Raw genomic sequence first — 14997 nt, forward strand, 5'->3', positions numbered from 1 at the left:
AAATTTGTTGCAGTTTTGGGGAAGGTCAAAGTTTCTTCCTGAGTCTTTTGGGTTTGATTGTTTTCAGTTTGAAAAAAATCTGCATACTAAAGAGACATTTGGGATGGCAAGTTTTGTTCCCCTGCAGTAGCATGGAATCATAATATTTACCTTGTATGATGGTTAATTTTATGTGTCCATTTGGCTAGGCCACCACTGTACGCAGATATTTGGATAAATATTGTCTGCATGTCTATGTGAAGTTGTTTTTTTTTCAGGTGAGATTGACATTTAAGTCAGTGGACTTTGAGTCAAGCAGATTGCATTCCATAATGTGGGTGGCCTTATACAACAGAAAAACACTGAACTCCCTTGAGAAAAAAAAAGAATTCTGGACTTGAACTGCAACTCTTCCCTGGGCCTCCAGCATTCCCGCTCACCCTGAGGATTTTGGACTTGTTGGCCTCTGCAATCATGTGAGTCAATTCCTTATGAGTCTCTCTCTTCTTCTCTCTCTCTAGTTGGTTCTGCTTCTCTAAAGAACCCTGGGTAATATACCTTGTGTAGTTATGAATATAACGGAAGTTAATTATCATCTGAATCTAAAAAGTGGATATTATAATCTTTAATTTATACTGTTGTGAAAAGTTAAATAAAAATGAGTAAGGCACCCAGCAGATGTTAGGGTCTGAATAAATGGCAACTACTATTACTTTTGAATGAATATCGAAGGTAAAAACCAAAAAAGGAGAGAAGGTGGCTATTGAGCCTGTGAGATTTTCCTCAGTTCCCTGGGTAATATTATTAAATTTTAAAAATTGATTTAAGAGATAACAAAATTTTGGTCTCTCTAGCTGTGATATACCGAAAAAGGTGATACACCAAAAAGGTGATAACATATGAAGATTTTAATTATTTGCAAATAAATGCCTAATAAGTCATTAGCTAAAGATCACTGTACCAGACATGCAAAGCAAAGATATGAATTCACATCTGAGCATTTTATTTCAATTCAAGTGCCAGTTCAATTAACTCTACTGGCTACTAGGAAAGAGAAACCTTAAAAGTGTTTACACTGGAAATACTTCCCAACCTCAGAGTAGGTGCGTGATATAGCACTCAATCAGTGCGTTTATTGAATCCCTTTTGGGACAAGCCTATAGCTATTAGGAGCATGCAAAAATGGATAAGATATCCCATTTAATCTACAAATATTGCCATTTATTACATACTAGGCAACATTCCTGACCTCGGGGAACTGATCAAATAGCCTGTGAGTAACCATAGCTGTAATTTAAGGCAGAATGTGGCAAGAGCCTCAGGAGGAACATAGATGATTGAGCTATTTGTTACCTCGTTCAAGAGGCTGATGCTGGGGGCTCCCTTTCCCATCCTGCCTCCATTGTGAGCCCCAGTTTTGCACAATTTGGTTTGATGCAAACCAGTGGAACAGAGGAGTATCTTTTAAAAACGTTTTGAGCAAAGTGATGAATATTAAATAAAATAACCTTCTGATTCCCCTGACTCACTCACTCCAGAGCTTACAGGGTATAATAAGAAAGGGTGCGGCAGGCCTCTTCAAGCCATTCAGAGGTGAAAGCTCCTCTTTTCTTCATTGTCTTTCTTTTCATGTCGAAGCTGTTGTTTTGTTTAAAGGGGAATTTACTTTAGAGTTAAAAACAGAAAACAAAAACAAACCTAAGGTAAATTCCCCTGATCTCATGAAGATTTATGAGGAAAATACATAAAAAACAAACATGACAATAGCAAATGGTGGGGATTGGTGTTCCTAAAATGACAAGGAATAATTGAGTTGGAAACTATAAACCAGGTGGCCAGACATGGCCATCATGTTTACCTGTAGCTGCTGCCATGATGTGACCTCCTTTTTCCTTTTGGCTGAGAATAAAAGATTCCACCATGGATGAGAATAAGCCAACTGTAGGACTGACAGAAGCAAGTGATTTTGGGGAAAATACACAGCAATTTTAGTCATTTTTAAATAATCAGGATGTTAAATTTTATCATAAGAATTTGTGAATATATTCATTTCAGGAGCTTTGCCACAGTGAATGGGAAATAAATTAATCTGGGATTAAAGGAAACTCTATACTAGAAAAGGAAGAGTTTTAATAAAATCGCAAGGAATGGCCTCCAGCCATGGGTGTTAATTATCATCTGATGAATAATAATGATAATAATAGGACATGTGAAATAAGTTAAAAAATACATGCTGAGTCAAATTTTTTAATTTTTAAAAAAAATTACCAACCCTGGAATGGTGCATTGCAAATTTAAGCAATGTGCTGGCATTAAATGGTTTAAAATTAGCTGAAAACACAATTAGCTCTACACTACAGTTTCATACACAGCGTCTTTTTTCTGTGATTTTAAAAAATTATTATTTTAAAAATATTCAACTTGATTAATATCCTGAGTGTTGCCTATTCAATAAAGAGAATTGCAGTATACTTATTTCTTGTTGTCAATGTTGTTTAGTCACTAACAGTCGTGTCCAATTCTTTTGCGACCCGATGGATTGTACCCCACCAGGCTTCTCTGTCCATGGGATTTCCCAGGCAAGAATACTAGAGTGGATTGCCATTTCCTTCTCCAGGGGATCTTACCAACCCAAGGATGGAACACAAGTCTCCTGCATTGGTAGGCAGCTTCTTTACCACTGAGCCACCTGTGAACTTATTTCTTACTATAAGAATATTTGATTATCAAAAATCAAAATTTATTAGAATGCCCAGCAGGCACATTTGCTGTTGTTTTTTCAGATCCTACCTTCCTCTTCCCTTTTAATATTTTATCCCACTGACAAATGTCATTGATTGACACATAGCTTCTCAATATGATGAGTTTGCACATTTTAATTATACTTGTAATTTTAAATCCTAAGTTAACTTTCCATCAGGGCTCCTGTGATGGCTCAGTGGTAAAGAATCTACCTGCCAGTGCAGAAGACCCAGGAGACGCAGGTTCAATACTTGGGCAGGAAGATCCCTTGGAGGAGGAAATGGCAACTCAGTATTCTTGCTTAGGAAGTCCCTTGAACAGAGGAGCCTGGTGGGCTACGGCCAATGGGGTAACAAAGAGTTGGACATGACTTAGCAACTGCTGCTGCTGCTGCTAAGTCGCTTCAGTCGTGTCCGACTCTGTGCGACCCCATTGACGGCAGCTCACCGGGCTCCCTGGTCCCTGGGATTCTCCAGGCAAGAACACTGGAGTGGGTTGCCATTTCCTTCTCCAGACTTAGCAACTAAACAACAACAAATTATTTTGCATAAGCAATGATAAAAACCGTGTGGCAAACCCAGGACTGGGTTACAGAGGGTTATTTCTTTAAAAATGAACTGCCTACAGAATATTATATCTAGTTTGCAATGTAAACACATACTTCATTAAGCAACAGTTTGTAAAGTCACATGAATATTAAAATTATTTATATTCTAGTTTAGTGGGAGAGTCGAGGTGAGCGCTGTCTAATGGAAAGACGTGCTAGCCACAAATTCTAGCTACATATGAAATTTAAAATTTTCCAGTAGCATTTTAAAGAGTAAGACTAGGTGAATTAACTTTAATAATGTCTTTTATTTAATCCAGATATTCAAAATATTATCATTTCATCATGTAATAAATGTAAAAAATTTATTAATGGCCTATTTTACATTTGTTTTCATACTGCATCTTCAAAATCTGGTTCGTATTTTCCTCTTATAGCTCATCCTAATACAGACAGCAGTTTCAAATAGTCCTTGATAGTAGCTGCCTGTGACTAGGTGCCATAGAACTGGACAGCAAAGATCTAGGACTTGGTCTTTGGTTCTGAAACGTGGCTGCACAGTGGAATCACCTGAGAGAAGATGAAAAGATGTTGATACGTGTGTCATGGTCCCATGATTCTAGTGTGTTTGCTCTGGGGTGTCAGCTGGGCATTGGGAATTCAAAAACAAATTCAGGTGATTCTAACATGCAACAAAGGCAACGGCACCCCACTCCAGTACTCTTGCCTGGAAAATCCCATGGACGGAGGAGCCTGGTGGGCTGCAGTCCATGGGGTTGCTAGAGTCGGACACGACTGAGCAACTTCACTTTCACTTTTCACTTTCATGCATTGCAGAAGGAAATGGCAACCCACTCCAGTGTTCTTGCCTGGAGAATCCCAGGGACGGGGGAGCCTGGTGGGCTGCCGTCTATGGGGTCGCACAGAGTCGGACACGACTGAAGCGACTTAGCAGCAGCAGCAGCAGCAGTTTTATTTAAGACATTATCAAAACTTTAATGTTATGAAAGCAGTGTCAATTGTCCTTGAAACCAATAGAATTTAAAAATCATGCTGAAACATACTAGTGATGTGCCATATATGGCACATGTACACCACTAGTATTTTTTTAAATTTTAATTATTTTTGGCTGCACTGGATCTTTGTTGCTTCTTGCAGGCTTTCTCTGCTTTTGGACAGCAGAGAAAGGGTCTGCTCTCTCGTTGCTGTGTGGGCTTCTCATTGTGATGGCTTCTCTTGTTGCGGAGCATGGGCTCCAGGGCGTGCAGGCTTCAGTAGTTGCAATGCCTGGGTTTAGCTGCTCTGTGGCACGTGGGATCTTCCCCGATCAGAGATCAATCTCATGTCCCCTGCATTGGCAGGTGGATTCTTGTCCACTGTACCAGCAGGGAAGTCCACTGCTGCTGCTGCTGCTAAGTCGCTTCAGTCGTGTCCGACTCTGTGCGACCCCATAGACGGCAGCCCACCAGGCTCCCCCATCCCTGGGATTCTCCAGGCAAGAACACTGGAGTGGGTTGCCATTTCCTTCTGCAATGCATGAAAGTGAAAAGTGAAAGTGAAGTCGCTCAGTCGTGTCTGACTCTTAGCGACCCCATGGACTGCAGCCTACCAGGCTCCTCCGTCCATGGGATTTTCCAGGCAAGAGTACTGGAGTGGGGTGCCATTGCCTTCTCTGAGGGAAGTCCACTAGTATTTCTTAATAAAATTAACGGTTGCTAATAAGATTTCAAGTTTTGGTTATCTGGCCATGAATTCAGCTGTAACATGGACATTTCCAGTCAAGATTTAACTTCAGTTCTTAATGAGAACTGTTAAGTATGACATTTCTGTATTTGTTCCCTGGAATTTTTAACTTTATGTTTGTTTAGCAAATCTCTTAATAGAGAAATTACCTCTGACAATGGAATCACAAAATTTTTCTATGATATCTGCATTTATTTAATATGTTTAACTCTTGTGTCCAACTTCTTACTGAAAATATAAGAGCTAACCCACATTCATGACAAATATTTCCCTCCTGGTTTCTACTCTGTGATTGTTGATTATCTGTGCTTCATATATTAGATATATTCTAATACTGCTTAGTAACAAACCACTTTAAGAGTTAGTGAATTTAAAACAACAACCTTTATTATCAATACTTCCATCAAGCCTCCGAGTCTGCTCTGCAATTCTGCTCTGGGCCAGGCTTGCCTAATCTTGCCTGAACAATCTCAAGCATCCTGATTTAGCTGGTAGGGTGGGTGTCTGGAGGCTAGCTGGTCTAGACTGGACAACTGGAATAACCCAGCGCTGCTCCTTGTGGTCTCTGATCTTCCAGCAGGCTAGCCCAGTGTGTTCTCACAGCAGTGGTGGCCTTCCAAAAACTAAAAGTATGAAGGCATATTTTAAAGCATCTGACTGCATGAAGTTGACACTGTTTCATTGGCCAAAGTAAGCCACTGGCAAGCCCAGAGGGGATACAGGTAGATTCATTCAATCTGCCATGCCTTGGTCCTATTTGATTAGTCTTATCACACTTGATTCTGTGTATTTCCAGTTGCTCTTACTCTGCAGGGTATGTTGTTGTTGTTTGTTTTTTATAAATCTGCTCTGGGTATTGCAATGTTGAATATCTTCTCCTATTGTAGATAGGATTTCTCTTTCTCTGAGTGTTGCTAGTATCCTTTTGTCTTACAGAACTTTTCTTTGGGGTTTAGTCATTTTTATACTTTTAAAACCTCTTTTAAAAATTGATTCTATAGATGAATAGCAAAAACAAATACAATCTTTGATCAGCCCAACAATCAGTAAACTGATATAATACGTTCAAAAGACTGTGCATTGTATTGAGTTCCAAAAATGTTTCAAATGCTTTATATTTCATCAAAATTCTTAACCTGATTTCAAAATCATTAAGTGAACCAATGCTTATGTACATACAGTGTTGATAAATACTCCCTACTTGTCTGTTATCCATTTAACATTTGTAGTTCACATGTGTGTTTTCCAATGTATTTATTTGTAATTAATGGCTCAATTCATCATATAAAATAATTTCTGATTGAATTTTCAGGAAAACATGCTAAAGAGTAATATAGAGAGATTTTCTTAAAACCAGACTTTAAAGTAAAAGGCATTGGATTTTATCACTTGGTTATATGACTGAGCTGTGTTTTTAAGAAATATAAGCAAGTACATTTCCTTCTCTGGGTTTACTTACTTGGCTTATTTGGAGGTTCAGAATCCTATAGAAACCTTTATCCTTTTTCTCTTTAAACAGGCATTGTAAGTTGTTTGTTACTAGACTATAACCTTACAAGAGTAAATTACAGTTCATGGAGCTGTGAATTACCATGCAACATTCTAAGCCTACATGAGTAATGACAAAAAATAGATGAAGAAAACACCACCTACTTATATTGCTCTGTTTGCCATTCTCAAAAGGGTTATTACTGAGCAGCTCCCCATAAAGCTGGAAAAGGTATTATTGCTGATCAAATAACTTGGAATAGAAGAAGCCCTGAGGAGTCTAATTCTTCCAAGGTTAGCTTTGTAAGTTGGGAATATTCTGGAATGTGATAGCAAGAAGTTGTATCCTACTGGACAGTCTTGGATTGATTTTCCGCAGAAACCAAGCCCTCCAAACAGAATTTAAGTGCAAGTAGTGTCTTTGGAGGTGGTCCAAGGAAACACTGATGGGGACGTGAAACACGGGGAAGTGAAACACTGAACGGGAGCTCGGTGCTGTGGGTGGGGGAGCTGGAATCATTATGCACTGATTCTCCTCTAGACCATAAAGAATGAGGTTCTGCTCCCAGTTCAGTTCAGTTCAGTCACTCAGTCGTGTCTGACTCTTTGCGATCCCATGAATTGCAGACACCAGACTTCCCTGTCCATCACCGACTCCCAGAGCTTGCTCAAACTCATGTCCATCGAGTCAGTGACGCCATCCAGCCATCTCATCCTGTCATCTCCTTCTCCTCCTGCCCCCAATCCCTCCCAGCATCAGGGTCGTTTCCAATGTTTCGGCTCTTCGCATGAGGTAGCCAAAGTATTGGAGTTTCAGCTTCAGCATCACTCCTTCCAATGAAAATCCAGGACTGATTTCCTTTAAGATTGACTGGTTGATCTCCTTGCAGTCCAAGGAACTCTGAAGAGTCTTCTCCAACACCACAGTTCAAAAGCATCAATTCTAGAAAAACTGGCTTTGACTAGACAGACCTTTGTCGGCAAAGTATTGTCTCTACTTTTTAATATGCTGTCTAGGTTTTTCACAGCTTTCCTTCCAAGGAGCAAGCATCTTTTAATTTCATGGCTGCAGTCACCATCTGCAGTGATTTTGGAGCCCAAGAAAATAAAATCTGACACTGTTTCTGTTATTTCCCCATCTATTTGCCATGAAGTGATGGGACTGGATGTCATAATCTTCATTTTTTGAGTGTGGAGTTTTAAGCCAGCTTTTTCCCTCTTCTCCTTCACTTTCATCAAGAGGTTCTTCAGTTCCTCTTTGCTTTCTGCCATAAAGGTGGTGTCATCTACTTGTCTGAGGTTATTGATATCTCTCCCAGCAATCTTGACTCCAGCTTGTGTTTCATTAAGCCCAACATTTCTCATGATGTACTCTGCATATAAGTTAAATAAGCAGGGTGACAATATACAGCCTTAATGTACTCCTTTTCCTATTTAGAACCAGTCTGTTGTTCCATGTCCAGTTCTGTTGCTTCCTGACCTGCATACAGATTTCTCAAGAGGCAAGTCAGGTGGCCATTGCTGAGTTTTCCAAATTTGCTGGCATATTGAATGAAGCATTTTCACAGCATCATCTTTTAGGACTTGAAATAGCTCAACTGGAATTCCATCACCTCCACTAGCTTTATTTGTCATGATGCTTCCTAAGGCCCACTTGACTTCGTATTCCAGGATGTGTGGCTCTAGGTGAGTGATCACATCATCATGGTTATCTGGATTATGAAGATCTTTTATTTCTTTCAATAGTTCTTCTGTGTATTCTTGCCACCTGTTAATATCTTCTGCTTATTAGGTCCATACTGTTTCTGTCCTTTATTGGGCCCATCTTTGCATGAAATATTCCCTTGGTTTCTCTAATTTTCTTGAAGAGATCTCTAGTCTTTCCTATTCTATTGTTCTCCTGTATTTTTTGCATTGATCACTGAGGAAGGCTTTCTTATCACTCCTTCCTGTTCTTTGGAACTCTGCATTCAGATGAGTATATCTTTCCTTTTATTCTTTGCCTTTAGCTTCTCTTCTTTACTCAGCTATTTGTAAGGCCTCCCCAAATAAGCATTTTGCCTTTTTGCATTTCTTTTTCTTGTGGATGGTCTTGATCATCACCTCCTGTACAATGTCACGAACCTCTGTCCATAGTTCTTCAGGCACTCTGTCAGATCTAATCCCTTGAATCTATTTGTTACTTCCACTGTATAATCATAAGGGATTTGATTTAGGTCATACCTGAATGGGCTAATGGTTTTCCCTACTTTCTTCAATATCAGTCTGAATATGGCAATGAGGAGTTAATGATCTGAGCTCCCAGGAAAACTGATTTCTCTGCACTTCCATTCAACTCTTGTTCATGAGTTAAAGGTGGTTCAGACCAGATCAGATCAGTCGCTCAGTCGTGTCCGACTCTTTGCAACCCCATGAATCGCAGCGCGCCAGGTCTCCCTGTACATCACCAACTCCCGGAGTTCACCCAGACTCACATCCATCGAGTCAGTGATACCATCCAGCCATCTCATCCTCTGGCGTCCCCTTCTCCTCCTGCCCCTAATCTCTCCAGCATCAGAGTCTTTCCAATGAGTCAACTCTTCGCATGAGGTGGCCAAAGTACTGGAGTTTCACCTTTAGCATCATTCCTTCCAAAGAAATCCTAGGGCTGATCTCCTTCAGAATGGACTGGTTGGATCTCCTTGCAGTCCAAGGGACTCTCAAGAGTCTTCTCTAACACCACAGTTCAAAAGCATCAATTCTTCGGCGCTCAGCATTCTTCACAGTCCAACTCTCACATCCATACATGACCACAGGAAAAACCATAGCCTTGACTAGACGAACCTTTGTTGGCAAAGTAATGTCTCTGCTTTTGAATATGCTATCTAGGTTGGTCATAACTTTCCTTCCAAGAAGTAAGCGTCTTTTAATTTCATGGCTACAATCACCATCTGCAGTGATTTTGGAGCCCAGAAAAATACAGTCTGACACTGTTTCCACTGTTTCCCCATCTATTTCCCATGAAGTGATGGGACCAGATGCCATGATCTTCGTTTTCTGAATGTTGAGCTTTAAGCCAACTTTTTCACTCTCCACTTTCACTTTCAAGAGCCTTTTTAGTTCCTCTTCACTTTCTGCCATAAGGGTGGTGTCATCTGCATATCTGAGGTTATTGGTATTTCTCCTGGCAATCTTGATTCCAGCTTGTGTTTATTCTAGTCCAGCGTTTCTCATGATGTACTCTGCATAGAAGTTAAATAAACAGGGTGACAATATACAGTCTTGACGTACTCCTTTTCCTATTTGGAAAAGGAGTCCAGTCTGTTGTTCCATGTCCAGTTCTAACTGTTGCTTCCTGACCTGCATATAGGTTTCTCAAGAGGCAGGTCAGGTGGTCTGGTATTCCCATCTCTTTCAGAATTTTCCACAGTTTATTGTGATCCACACAGTCAAAGGCTTTGGCATAGTCAACAGAGCAGAAATAGATGTTTTTCTGGAACTCTCTTGCTTTTTCCATGATCCAGCAGATGTTGGCAATTTGATCTCTTGTTCCTCTGCCTTTTCTAAAACCAGCTTGAACATCAGGAAGTTCATGGTTCACGTATTGCTGAAGCCTGGCTTGGAGAATTATGGAATAAGGTTTGTGACATTGTACAGGAGACACGGATCAAGACCATCCCCATGGAAAAGAAATGCAAAAAAGCAAAATGGCTGTCTGGAGAGGCCTTACAAATAGCTGTGAAAAGAAGAGAAGCGAAAAGCAAAGGAGAAAAGGAAAGATATAAACATCTGAATGCAGAGTTCCAAAGAATAGCAAGAAGAGATAAGAAAGCCTTCTTCAGCGATCAGTGCAAAGAAATAGAGGAAAACAACAGAACGGGAAATACTAGAGATCTCTTCAGGAAAATCAGAGATACCAAGGGAACATTTCATGCAAAGATGGGTACAATAAAGGACAGAAATGGTATGGACCTAACAGAAGCAGAAGACATTAAGAAGAGATGGCAAGAATACACAGAAGAACTGTACAAAAAAGATCTTCATGACCCAGATAATCTTGATGGTGTGATCACTGACCTAGAGCCAGACATCCTGGAATGTGAAGTCAAGTGGGCCTTAGAAAGCATCACTATGAACAAAGCTAGTGGAGGTGATAGAATTCCAGTTGAGCTATTCCACATCCTGAAAGATGATGCTGTGAAAGTGCTGCACTCAATATGCCAGCAAATTTGGAAAACTCAGCAGTGGCCACAGGACTGGAAAAGGTCAGTTTTCATTACAATCCCAAAGAAAGGCAATGCCAAAGAAAAGGTGGTTCAGTGACCAGAAAAAAAGGCAAAGAATCTCAGTTGCTGGCAATTGGAGGCCAGGTATCTTGCACCAGTAAGTGTGAGGGGATGTGAGCAGGGTAGGTCCACGTGCGTCAGGTATACATGGACACAGAGGGGCATCATCAGGTCCGTCCCAGGGCCCTGGGAGGCTCAATATTGTTTTAATTTCCCTCAATGATAGTCTCTTGTCCCTTGAGTTCTTCTCTGATCCTCTCTGATCTCCTGAACCTCTCAGTAGAGGTATGCCCTAATGATATGCATAGCAGATAGTGACCCCACTATTCCCTGGTTGCTCAGATGGTAAAGAATTCTCTGCAGTGTGGGAGACCTGGGTTTGATCCTTGGGTGGGACCATCTCCTGGAGAAGAGAATGGCTACTCACTCCAGTATTCTTGCCTGGAGAATTCTATAGACAGAGGAGTCTGGCAGGGTCACATGGGGTCACAAGAGTCGAACTTGATTGAGTGACTGACACTTCATGCCCAGGACAACATGGGTTTGCCAAATGACCTAGTTATTTGCACACCTGAGCAGGGCACCTTACATCCAAATTGTTTGCAGAAAGTTTGGGAAAATTGTACCAAGGTATCAACAACTTGGAGATGATCTGAAGAAAGGGCATTAGGCAATTTCCATCCAGGGCAGTTGTTCTCACCTGGAGGAAATTTTAACCCTCTCTTCCTTCCTGGAGATGTTTGGCACTGGCTGGAGACCTTTTTGCTTGTCTCATCATGGGGGGAGGATGGTTAGAAGTCAAGGCTGCTGCTGAACATCTTACAATGCACGGGATTGCAGTTCCCATGCCACAAAGAATTAGCCATCCTAAACGTTCAGTTGTGGTAGCCTTCAGGAACTCTGATCTAGAGAAGAAACATCAGTCAGAAAGGAAGAAGCTACAGGTCGTTCATTCCAATTTTGTCTCCTAATCTTTACTCCCAATTTTTGCTTTAACAAAGTTTCCATTGATTTCTAAAGGTGTTTCTAAGCATGTTGGGAGGCTCATTATGTTTGTGAAACTCGAGTAAATGAATAAAGGAATAGCATTCTGACCTTTTCAAACGTTTTCAGATGCTGGGCACTGAATTGAAATGTTAAATCCAAAGAACCAACTAATGCCGATTAGTAGTGATATGGCAAAAAGGGCAGTTTTCTTTTGACAAACCAAGTCGCGAAGGACAGAAAGAGACTGACACTCAGTGATTAATTTCTGGAAATGTGGCTGAACGAATCAAATTATGGATCATTTGATGCCATTAAATTTGAGTTCCTGCACTATATGCGGACCTTTTGCTTTTCAGGCATTCTCAGTGTGTGAAATTGAATGTGCCACTTACAAGCCATCATGTAAATTTCTGTTTTCTGAAACAAAAGCAACAATCTGAGTACATTAAAGACCATTATATAATTGACAAACCTGCTTTTTAAAACTTGATCTAAAACACAATTACTGTCATATGCCAAAGAGAGTTATCCTTAACAGTGGAAAATCATTTAAAAATTAAAATTAAAACCCTCTTTGCTTTATTACAACAAGAATGTCTTCCTTGTGTATGCATTTTCACAGTTTACAGAGTTTCTTTTTTTCATACCTGTTAACTCACTTGATTTTCAAATTAACTCTGTGAATGGAGTAGATATCATTTTTCCCATTTTTAAAATTAGGAAGCTAAAATTCAGAGAACATAGTGTACTGAAATAAAAATTTGGTTGTCGGGAATTCACTGGCAGTCCAGAGGTTAGGACTCTACTTTCAGTGCCGAGTGTGCAGGTTCAATCCCTTACCTGGGAAATAAGATCCTATATCCTGCAAGTCGAGCAGCCACCAAAAAGAAAAAAAAACACTGGTTGTCTTACAAATAGCAAACACTAAGGCTTCCCTGCTGGCTCAGATGGTAAAGACTTCCCCTGCAATGCAGGAGACGTGGGTTTGATCCCTGGGTTGAGAAGATCCCCTGGTGAAGGGAATGACTACCCACTCCAACATTCTTGCCTGGAGAATTCCATGATTAGAGGAACCTGGTGGGCTACAGTCCATGGTGTCACAGGGAGTCAGACACGACTGAGCAACTAACACTTTCTCTTTTATCAAAACCATACGGTGTTGCTATTTGTAAGACAAGCAAATTTTTATCACATCATATCACATCATATTTCTATGACAGTGTTTAATATCAAATTTTAAAAATGTTATTGAAGTATAACATACGCATGGAAAAGTATGCAGATCATAATTGTGCAAAGCAATTAATTTTCGCAGCCTAGAAGCATCCATGTAACTAGCACTCAGACCAAGACGCAGAGCATGACCATCATCCCAAAAGCCCACCACATACCCATTTTGAACACCACTGCACAATTCCCCAGGGTAACACCTTACTTGTTTCTGACAGTATTGGTTTTTTTTGCCTATTTTTAGATTTTCTATAAATGTAATCATACACTGTATATCTTTTCTGTCTTTCTTTTCTCAGTGTTAAGTTTCTGAACTCCATTCAGATTTTGGGTTTGGTTGTAGGTCATTCGTATTATTCATCCCATGTGTGACTATTTCAAAATTTCATCGTCCAGTGTGACCATTGATGACCATGGTGGCTGTTTTCCAGCCACAGTGGTGTACATGTACATGTCCTTGGTGAACACAGGGACATATTTCCACTGGATTTAAACCTAGAAGGGCAACCCACTCCAGTATTCTAGCTTGGAGAATCCCGTGGAGAGAGGATCCTGGCCGGCTACAGTCCATGGGTTTGCAAAGACTCGAACACAACTGAGCAACTAACACATATATACCTAGAAAGAGGATTGCAGAGTCAGAGGATTTGTGTATAAGACATCTTAGTAGACATCACTCAACAAATTTGTTGTACAAATTTACAATTCCAACAGTCATTGTGTGAGAGTCATTTCTTATCCTTGCCAACGCTTCATCTTATCTGTCATTTTTCATCTTATTCCTTCTGTTAGGTGTGGTATCACATCATAAAGATACTGCATTTTGTTTTAATTTAGTCTAATTGTTAAAAAGCATAATTTCTTTTATTTGAATACTCTGTTGGTACAGAGAGTGCAGAGGATGAAGACTTTTAAAGAAAAAAATACCACTGGCAGCAATACAATTAAAATGGGAAAAAACATAATTTCAAATATAACACAAATCACAGATACATTAACATTCTCTAAAGCCCACTTAGGGCGGGCCATCATCTGATAAGTTGTAGTTTAATTTAAACACAGCACAGAGTTGGACACGACTGAAGCGACTTAGCAACAGCAGCAGCAGTAGCAGCAAGACATGAATATTTGGAACTATCAAAAAAAAATACCACAATTATGAAAGATGACCCAGAAAATCAAAGAGTGTATCATGATTAATTAAATATCTTTTTTGGAACCAGCATGTGAAAATTAGAAAACAGTGAAACCATTTGCTTAATAAAACACCTCAAACAAGGTTTCTTTTATGAAGTGAAAGTGAAGGTGAGTCGCTCAGTCATGTCTGACTCTTTGCGACCTCATGGACCATACATTCCATGGTATTCTCCAGGCGAGAATACTGGAGTGGGTAGCCTTTCCCCTCTCCAGGGTATCTTCCCAACCCAGGGATCAAACCCAGGTCTCCTGCATTGCAGGTATATCCTTTACCAGCTGAGCCACAAGGGAAGCCCAAGAATTCCGGAGTGGGTAGCCTATCCCTTCTTCAGGGGATCTTCCCGACCTGAATCAAACTGGGGTCTCCTGCGTTGCAGGTGGATACTTTACCAACTGAGGTATCAGTTTGTACCATAAATAAGACTGTGTTGGACATTCCATGTTGAAATTTATCTTTCCAATACAAAGAATAGGGTCTGCCTATTACAGCAGGATGACACAAATTTAGTTTTCAGTTTCTCCAGATTCCCAGAGTGAAACAAGAGCAGCAATGAAACAAGTCTCAGGATCATCTGAGACTTCAACCAGCAACCAGCACAGCTGGTGTGATTTTCTCAGATCTCCTTAAATGTCACGCCCATTACAGTGGCCAAGAACAAAGCTGTTAAAGTGATAGTTTACCGTCTCACTTTTCATTGGAGACACAGTAAGATCCATTGTTATTTTTTGGTTCCTCTGTCACGTCCCACTCAGTCTTTGTGACCCCATGGACTGGAGCACGCCAGGCTCCCCTGTCTTTCATCATCTCCTGGAGTTTGC

At 40.4% G+C, this 14997-nt stretch overlaps 1 long non-coding RNA gene across 1 annotated transcript in view; it reads left to right on the forward strand.

Annotated features, from left to right (window-relative positions):
- Window positions 1–257: 257 nt before the first annotated feature.
- Window positions 258–14997, forward strand: part of LOC113903721 — a 244656-nt gene continuing 229916 nt past the window's right edge. The window contains exon 1 of the long non-coding RNA XR_003514276.1: window positions 258–455. This is a non-coding gene — a long non-coding RNA (uncharacterized LOC113903721). The remainder of the gene's footprint in view (window positions 456–14997) is intronic.

This window comes from Bos indicus x Bos taurus, chromosome 13, assembly GCF_003369695.1.
Source record: "Bos indicus x Bos taurus breed Angus x Brahman F1 hybrid chromosome 13, Bos_hybrid_MaternalHap_v2.0, whole genome shotgun sequence".
In the NCBI taxonomy this organism is placed as follows: Eukaryota; Metazoa; Chordata; class Mammalia; order Artiodactyla; family Bovidae; genus Bos; species Bos indicus x Bos taurus.